We start from the raw sequence: 8,957 nt of genomic DNA on the forward strand, positions 1-8,957 counted from the left end.
GCAATGCTGCAGAAGGTCAGCAGTTCTGTGTGGCTAAAACACTGTGTTGTAGGAGAAAGGTGAGGAGGCTGGAAAGAGAAATTAGAATCAGAATCTGCAGAACTTTAAGGGCCTTGTTAAGCAAGTCAGATTTGCTCCAGTAGGAAATAGAAACTCATCGGCTGCTTTTAAACACAGGAGCTCAGTAATAGCGATAATGATAATATGACAATAATGAGAATAGGTAATATTTATTGAGCATTTACTACAAGCAGGCACTTTGCCATGCACTTTATAAGTGGTACCTCAGTTAATCTTCTCAAATACACTTTGAGGTAGGAACGTTTAGAACCCCCATTTTACTGACGTGGACACCAAGGTTAGTAGCCTCCTGTGATAACAGGCTCCCGTGTCTGTGTTTGTTAGAAGGATCATGAAAGGTAGTGTGCAAGGTTGGCCTCGGTGGAGAACAGGGTTATCCTGCACAGACAAGCATGAATTAGGCCCACTGGCAATGTCCTTGATTTCTGAGCTAGAGACGGAAATGTCCCTTTCCTCCAGCGCTTGCTTCACTCCCCAGGAAGCCTGGGAAGGAGCGGGGCCCTGGCTACCCAGGCCACCGGCGACTGCCTCCCACCTGCCCCTCTACCGACATACACCCCCTTTTCCATAGTGATAGCTCTGAAATCCACCACTGTGACCCCAAGGTCTTTAGTCAAGTCAAGGCTCTTCAACCTAGGGGGCTGAAGGACAAACAGGGTGGGAAGCGACTGGTCCAAGACAGGTTGGGGGAGGCAGGATGAGTGGGGACCCCCATTCCATAGAACAGTCCCTGGAAACGCTCAGATTCCATGCCAATTAAATGTGGGTAATGTAATTGTGATTGTACTGGTTAAAGAGAGGAAAATGGCTGAACTGTAAATCAGTTTATTGAAATGCATTTTTGTGAGAGCAGAGTATAGGCATATCATTAGCTTGTAAATGTGTCTAATAAGCCTGTCTTCACTAATATGCCAAAAAGAGCCTAATTAACTTTTTTTTTCCCTCCAGTTAGGCAGTAGTATGAGAGTCCCTGATCACATTTCCACACTATCTTTTTAGCATCAGCAAAGCGGCACTAAAACAGCCCCTGTGACATCTATAAAAATGCTAGTTTATAATTAGGACGATCTTGGCTTGAACAATAATGTTGCAATTTGTAGTGATGGCTTCTGTTTCTCTTTAATTTTAACGTATTAGCCTACAATGCTCTGGAGATTTCTACGCAGACCAGCCTGTTGCCGTTTCCAAAACTGCTGGCATTATATGCTTTAGGTTGAGCAAGGAGGAGCAGCTGCTGTTTGGTAGGGTCATTTTTGTTTTTAATGAATGCAAAGGCGGAAGGAATACTGAGGAGGAAGCATCCCCCATGTCTGCTTAATTCATCGTCCAGACGTGAGGACCACGTCTCGGAGACGATGCTGACGAGAAGCAGACACAAATCGCAAACAGCAGAATCCTGGTGTCTCCCGATGTTCTCCAGTGCAGGGGTCGTTAGCCTCTTTCTTTCAGGGTCCTGGAGGCCTGGAAATCTCTGCCATAGATTCCACAAACAAAATTCCTCCTTTAGTCCCGTAAGTCTTCCGGGACTCCACTTGCATACTGATGCGAAGTGCCAACATCAGTGTCAAGACCACATCACTGATGTGCAATGTGGCTCTTTCTGGTCCAGAGTACAATCGCTCCTGTTGCCTGAACTTAGGGTTCTTAGTACTGGGAGAGATGGCCCCCTGGATAGGCTGCAGGAGATCTCTGAACACCCTGAAATAGAACATAATTCTGATTGAACATCAGTATTATTTGCAGGAGATTTTACCCATACCAAAAACTTGGATTTCACCATTGAAGAATCTGCAGCAGGATATCTTGGATGGGATTAGGGGATCTGTATTAGAAAAAAAAAAATACCAGGGGCACCTGGGTGGCTCAGTCGGTTAAGCTCCTGACTTTTGGTTTTAGCTCGGGTCATGATCTGATGGTTCGTGAGTGTGAGCCCTGCATCAGTGTCTGTGCTGGCAATGTGAAGCCTGTTTGAGATTCTCTTTCTCTCTACCTCTCTCTCTGTTCCTCTACTGCTTGTTCTCTCTTTGAAAATAAAGAGGCTTAAAAAAAAATAAGAGGGTGCCTGGGTGGGTCAGTTGGTTAGGCATGTGACTTCAGCGCAGGTCACGATCTCACGGTTTGTGGGTTGGAGCCCCACATCGGGCTCCGTGCTGATAGTCCAGAACTTGCTCGGGATTCTCTCTCTCTCTCTCTCTGTCCCTCTTCCACTTGTGCTCTCTCTCTCTCTCTCTCTCTCTCTCTCTCTCAAAAATAAATAAATCTTTAAAAGACAACTAGATCATTTTGATGATTACCCTTTAACCGGGAAGAATTTTCACAACTGTTATCAGTCCCTCAAATACCCTTGTGAGCCCCAACAGGATTAAGAGCTATCGGCCTCAAGAAGTTTGGCATTCCAGGCATGTTCCTTCATCTGGCCTCATCTTTTGTCCAACCCTGTTCTTCTACTGGGGGTTGAGGGACCCAGTGAACAGAACCGCTCTCCCCTGCCTGAGTTCTCAGCCAATTTAGGAATAAGACAAATGAGTCCAGTGGAAGGGAGATGAACAGATTACCTTTATTTCCTAAGTGGCTACAATTGAAGGTGTCATGCAGCTTCAAGCTAGTGGGCTTGTTAATATTGAAACCCCAGCTTTCTACAGATCCACCCACCCAGTCTCAGGCAGTGTTGGACTGGGGGGTAGGCATCCCCCACCCACCAGAGCAGGAGGTGCCCCTGAAAACTTAGAACGTGGAGGAGTGGAATGGTACCCCACTCAGCTACTCTGAGCAGCTGGCTAGTTCTTTGTGCCTATTTAAGACAGTTGTTTTAAAGTCTTTGTCTAGGAGAACCTGGGGGGCTCGGTCGGTTGAGCGTCCAACTTCAGCTCGGGTCATGATCTCGAGTTGTGTGCGTTCGAGCCCCGCTTCGGGCTCTGTGCTGACAGCTCGCGGCCTGGAGCCTGCTTCGGGTCCTGTGTCTCCCTCTCTCTCTGCCCCTCCCCTGCTCATGCTCTCTGTCCCTCTCTCAAAAGTAAATAAACATTAAAAAATTTTTAAAAAGCCTCTCCTTGAAAAGCGAAAGGGACTTTTCTGACGTCACACAGTCTGTGGGTGCAGAGCTAGGCCCCAGACACAGCTTTTCTCACTCAGATCCATGAGCTTAAGAGATACACGTGCCGCGGGAGAGTTCAGCCAGTGGGATTTAAGCCACCTCAGCTATGCTCCCATCCTGTGTGCCCTGACTCTGCCCTTTTCCAAACACCCTCCTCCTCTGTCGCACCGGCACCTGTGGTTTCTAGGTCTCCCCATGAGAGTGCCGACGTGGCCACCCAGATCAGACACGCGGCTGCTCTCGGTCTCTCTTTGCAAGCATTGCCTCTAGAAGCCCCCCTACACCGGCCCAAGAATGCCACTGGCACCAGGGCAGAGAGAGTGATGAGTGGCCCATGCTCTTATCTCAGGACGTTCACTGATTATCATGTGATTGCTGATGCTGTCAGGCTCAAAGACTTGGGGTCTTCCTAGAACCTGGGACAGGGGCCTCTGTCAAGGAACCTAAACCTGTTCGGGTAACCTAAAAAAACCCCAAATTTAAGGACATTTTTCATCGGCAACGATTCTCCTGCAGGATTCTATGTTATGTATCTTGCATGGGGCCCACTGGTCTGATTATCAAGAGTGTAACAGGGAAGGGGGTGACAGCAGTGACTTGTTCTTAGCTACTCAGTGAAATCCTCGGGGTCCCGGTTTCGTAAACGTTTCGTGGATCACTAGCTCCTCGAGAATCTTACAAAGAGCTCCCACGGACAACGTGCATGCAAATAAACACACATTTATCCATGAGCTCGTAAGGGCTTCACGAGCCTCCCGAAATCCAGAGGTCAGGTTCAGCAACCATGTGGGCAGAAAGCTGGACTCAGGGGTCAGTGGCACCTTGGTGGTACCTTAGCCTATTTGCAATGCCAGTTGGGGTCAGCCGGTTTTTTCTAGCTTTTGTCTCCTCCTCGGTTCAGATGTGAAGGGACAGTGTATTCCCAGTTGGGGAGAGCAGAAGGCCATGCCTGGTGGCGGTCTCGGCCACCGGAGCAAGCAGATGTTGGTGGCACACAAGAAGGGGAGGGATGGAATCTGCCTGGCGGGGGTGTGAGGGTGTCTTGCAAGAGGCTGGCATGACCTTCAACAGGCCGGCTTTACAGAGGTCCACCCACAGGAATAGGTTGGAGATGGGGGGTATTGACAGGTCTCGACGGGCAGGATGCGCCGGAAGGCAGATGATGTTATGGGTCTTGGCAGGAACTGTCAGCACCAGGGAGGTTTGAAAGAAAGTGGCAGGAACTGAATCCACAGACTGGGATGAGGGGCAGAAGCGCAGTCCCTGGGAAGGTAAGTCAGAGGAACAGTCCAACAGGAAGTGGAATGTAAGCGGGTCCTAGAAGAAAGACTCAAAAACAAGAACCAAGAGCCATCTGGCCACAAAAGTGGGGCTCGGGATTGGGGCTGAGACAGGGGACAAAGCTGTACATTCATAGAAGCCAGACAGATTGAGGACAGACACAGACAATTGGTAAAGAAAGGATCCAATGAATTAATCAGTACAGGTATAAAAGAATTAGACCTCAACATTAATCAAATAACTGCAAACTAAAATAACACAAGATACCACGTTTCACTTATCAAAATAGGAGTGATTTTTTTTTTTTCATTAAAGCCAAATAACAACTAGTTTTAGTCAGGGAGTAGGGTCATGGGTATACACACTCGATGCTGGGCCATTTGATTGGTATAATCTCTCCTAATTTGAAAAAAAAAAAAAAGTATGTCAAAAAATGTGCACATATTTCGGTCCAGCATTTTCACCTTGAGAAATATATACTAAGGAAATGTTTAAGAATATGCACACCATTTAGCTATAAGAATGCTAACTATAGGGACGCCTGGGTGGCTCAGTCAGTTAAATGTTGGACTTCAGCTCAGGTGACGATGTCATGGTTCGTGGGTTCGAGCCCCACGTCAGGCTCTGTGCTGACAGCTTGGAGCCTGGAGCCTGCTTCGGATTCTGTGTCTCCCTCTCTCTCTGACCCTCCCCCTGCTCATAATCTGTCTGTCTCTCTCAAAAACAGATAAACAGTAAAAAAAAAAAAAATTTTTTTTTAAAGAATGCTAATTGCAGGGAAGTCAGATGTGCAACAGTAAGTAACTCGTTAATATATTACACAATAACCACACGTTGGCATACAATGAACAAGTATAAGCGATGGCATATTTATTGGCATAGGAAGGTGTTCGTGACCCATTGCTAAATAAAATACAAAGACTAGTTCCAAATATGTGCATTTGACATGTTCTCAACGCAGAGCATACTCAATAAAAATGTGATTTTTTTTTCAAGAAAATTTTTATTTGAGCACAGTTGACATAACATGTAACATTAATTTTGGATGTACAAGATAGTGATTCGACTTCTCTACAGATTATGAAAAATGAGCATCAAATGGCAAAATGTCAATAGTTACTACCTAGGGTTAGTAGATACTGGGGATTCTTTCTTTCTTTCTTTCTTTCTTTCTTTCTTTCTTTCTTTTTTCTTTCTTTTGTTCTTTCTTTCTTTCTTTCTTTCTTTCTTTCTTTCTTTCTTTCCTTATCTGTTTTCCTACTTTTCCTTCAATGAACAGGTACTATTTGTATAACACACAAAAAGTGAAAGTTACATTAAAAAAAAATGGAAATCAGGGGCGCCTGGGTGGATCGGTCAGCTATGTGTCTGACTTCTGCTCTGATCATGATCTCGTGGTTTGTGGGTTCGAGCCCCGCATCGGGCTCTGTGCTGACAGCTCGAAGCCTGGAGCCTGCTTCGGATTCTGGGTCTCCCTCTCTCTCTGCCCCTCCCCATCTCAAGCTCTGTCTCTCTAGTTTCTCAAAAATAAACATGAAAAAAAGGTTCTAAAATGGAAATCGTTTGCTACATGCCTCCTTTACCAGGGGTCTTTGTAATACTAATTAGCGTGCCCCGATCTGCAAGTCAGGCTTAGATAACACAGTGGAGGCCTGGATGGCAGCCACCAGGTGCAGGTACAAAGAAGGCAGGCAGTGTTTCTCCCATCCTGATTCCCTCCCCACACCCTGCTACTGCCTAACACGAGGTCACCATCAGGCCCATGGCCAAATCCCAATTCCACCCCCGCCATGCCTGACCTCACTTGAAAGAGCTTTTCTCAAGCTCCTGTTGCTAATTACACAGATATCAAAACCCCCCACCATGATGGCTAACGGGTCTACTTTGTGTGCGGCATTATCCCCATGTTCGTAGCACAGTGCTCGTCACACAATAGATCCTTGATAAGTATTTGAGTAACCGATACAGCACAATTCTTAGAAAACAATGTGGGAAAGAGAGGAAAGGAAATAAAATTCGATTCCATAAGTATGACCTACAGGCCAAACACTATTTTAAGAATTTTTCACGACTCTTAAAAGTCAATACAACGTGGATGGAAATATACAACCCGAAAGTCAAGATGCCTGGGTTCTCCTTACTAGCTCTGTGACTTTGAGAAGGTTACTTAGCGACCAGAACCTCGGGGTTCTCATAAGTGAAATGGAAAACGTGGCAGCCGGTCTCCAAAACCGGCCCCCAATAAGCCACGCCTCCTGGTATTCATGCCCTGTGTAACCCTCTCCCACATTCACCTTCTGCCCACCCGTGACCTGACTGAATAAATAAAAGGAAACTGACAGGGATGTGCTGGGCATTAAAAGGCCTGGCGGATTCTGGCTCCGAGTGGTCATGCAAGAAGTCCATCCTTCTGGGGACGCCGCATGGGGAGGTGAGGCCCTGAGACCACGTGGGGAGAGCAGCCCAACAATCCCATGGTCCCAGAGGAGCCTAGGCGCCTCGATCCCCAATTGCATCTGAGAGCACCACACCGCAGCCCCTTAAGCAAAGCCGGCAGAAGGCTCTCAAGTGAGCTCTCTCTATCCACTGCCAGAACTGTAAGAAACAATCCAGCGACTGCGTAAGGCCCCGGTATCTGGGAGTGGACTATCACGCATTAGACAGCAAAACCCTGGAACAATCGCTTTTCCCTTTTTGATAAAATGCAGTCGTGCCTATGAAATACGTGGAGCATAATAATTGCTCAGAAAATGTCATTAATTGTCCAGTCTTTGCAAACAATTCTGTCCGGAGGTAGGAAGCCACAGGGCGGATTTCGGGGGCCGGTCTTATTTCACTGCAGCTGAAGCGGCCACTTGCCCCAAAGTCTCAGGCAATCTACAACCAAGTTTTCGGCATCAAATCCCCCTAGTAACAAAAGAAGGACAAGGGCGCGGTGCGCCTGGAGGACCGGTTGGGGGCGGTGATGGCTACCTTGTCTTGGGCGCTGGACGATTTCAGCGGGGGGGGGGAAATGAGCCACGGGGAGTGACTGCACCAGGAAGCCACCACGCTCTCTCTCCTAATGCACCGTAATGAAGGGAGTGAAACTACAAATGGATGAAAATAGGGATGGAATATTTTCTAAAGATAATGCTTCCTGGCACCTCCAAAGCGCTCTAACGAACACCATCCGCTGGCAGAATGAAAACAGCAAGCGCCATTCGGTGTTAATTACATTTAAATGTAAATCTAAAGGCGCCAGGCTCAGACGAGTCATTTTTAATAACACCTCGTCCCCGGCTATTAAAATTTTTATTTGTCACCATCTAATTGATTTGTGTCCGTTTCAATGATTTGTTTACTTTACGCTCGTCACTTTTCTGGGCCAGTGGGAACAGGCGGCCGGCAGCCTTCATTTCTTCCTCTCATCAACACCTACCATCCCAAATATCTGACACTGGACCTTCTCAAAGTACAGTTGCCCCTTGGAGAACTTGGGTTAGAACCACGCGCGTCCACGAATAAGTGGATTTTTTTTCGATAGACACAGTATAGTATTGTAAATGCATTTTCTCTTCCTTACGATTTTCTTCATATTTTCTTTACTTACTTTGTTGTAAGATCACAATATATATAATACATATAACGTAAGAAATATGTGTTACTCAACTGTTGATGTTATCAGTAAGGCTTCTGGTCAACAGGAGGCTATTAGGAGTTAAGTTTGGGGGGAGTAAACAATTATATGTGGATTTTAGACTGCATTGGGCGGTCGGTGCCCCTAACCCCTGACTTGTGCAAGTGTAGTGCACTTTCTGCCTGCTCCCTGACCTTATGGTCCTGCTGATTAAACCCAGTTCCAAAGTCAGCCCAGGGAGGCTTCCCCACCTAACTCTATCCCTCTCTTCCATACTCACTACTCAATAGGATCACTGGATCCTATATCAATATATTTTGCCTTTCAGGGTCCGTCGCCCAACTTGTATTACGTGTATGTTCCGTCTCATTCGGCATCTACAAGCTCTTGGGGGCAAAGTTGTGCTTGCTGTCTTCCAGCTCAGCTGTTTTTCATAATGGGCAACACACACAGCCACACACACCATATCCAGTGCTCTGAGTTCTAATTCCTTTCATCCAAATTTACTCATCATGCGTTCCCCACCCCCCCACCCCATTCTCTCAAGTCTCCTCCCAGGGGCCAAGAGTGGTGATGGTGTCATTAACGAAATGAAGGCTGCTAATATGTTAATTCTCTTCTGTGATCCTGCCGGATAATAATAAACTCTAAATTAAATAAAAATGCATGTATCTCCTTAGGATGAGAACTGAATTACTGGAGGACATAAGGGGCTTTATACTAGAGGAAGAGGGTGCATCATTATAGACAAGGAGACCTTTTGGACCCTCAAATCATATCAGGATTCAGCTGCCTATTGTGCCCAGTCTTTGAATGCCAGGTTTACAGCAACTTTGTTTTGTAAACCTGATGGTGGCTGATGTTGAAATTGGGGCCTTTAGC

The 8,957-nt window shown here is 46.5% G+C and overlaps 1 long non-coding RNA gene across 1 annotated transcript in view; it reads right to left on the minus strand.

Annotated features, from left to right (window-relative positions):
- Positions 1-1,326: 1,326 nt before the first annotated feature.
- LOC121020917 (uncharacterized) overlaps positions 1,327-8,957 on the minus strand; it is a 44,275-nt gene continuing 36,644 nt past the window's right edge. The window contains exon 3 of the long non-coding RNA XR_005786361.1: positions 1,327-1,779. This is a non-coding gene — a long non-coding RNA (uncharacterized LOC121020917). The remainder of the gene's footprint in view (positions 1,780-8,957) is intronic.

The sequence above is a fragment of the Herpailurus yagouaroundi genome, unplaced genomic scaffold (genome assembly GCF_014898765.1).
Source record: "Herpailurus yagouaroundi ecotype Mexico unplaced genomic scaffold, PumYag 253, whole genome shotgun sequence".
Lineage (NCBI taxonomy): Eukaryota > Metazoa > Chordata > Mammalia > Carnivora > Felidae > Herpailurus > Herpailurus yagouaroundi.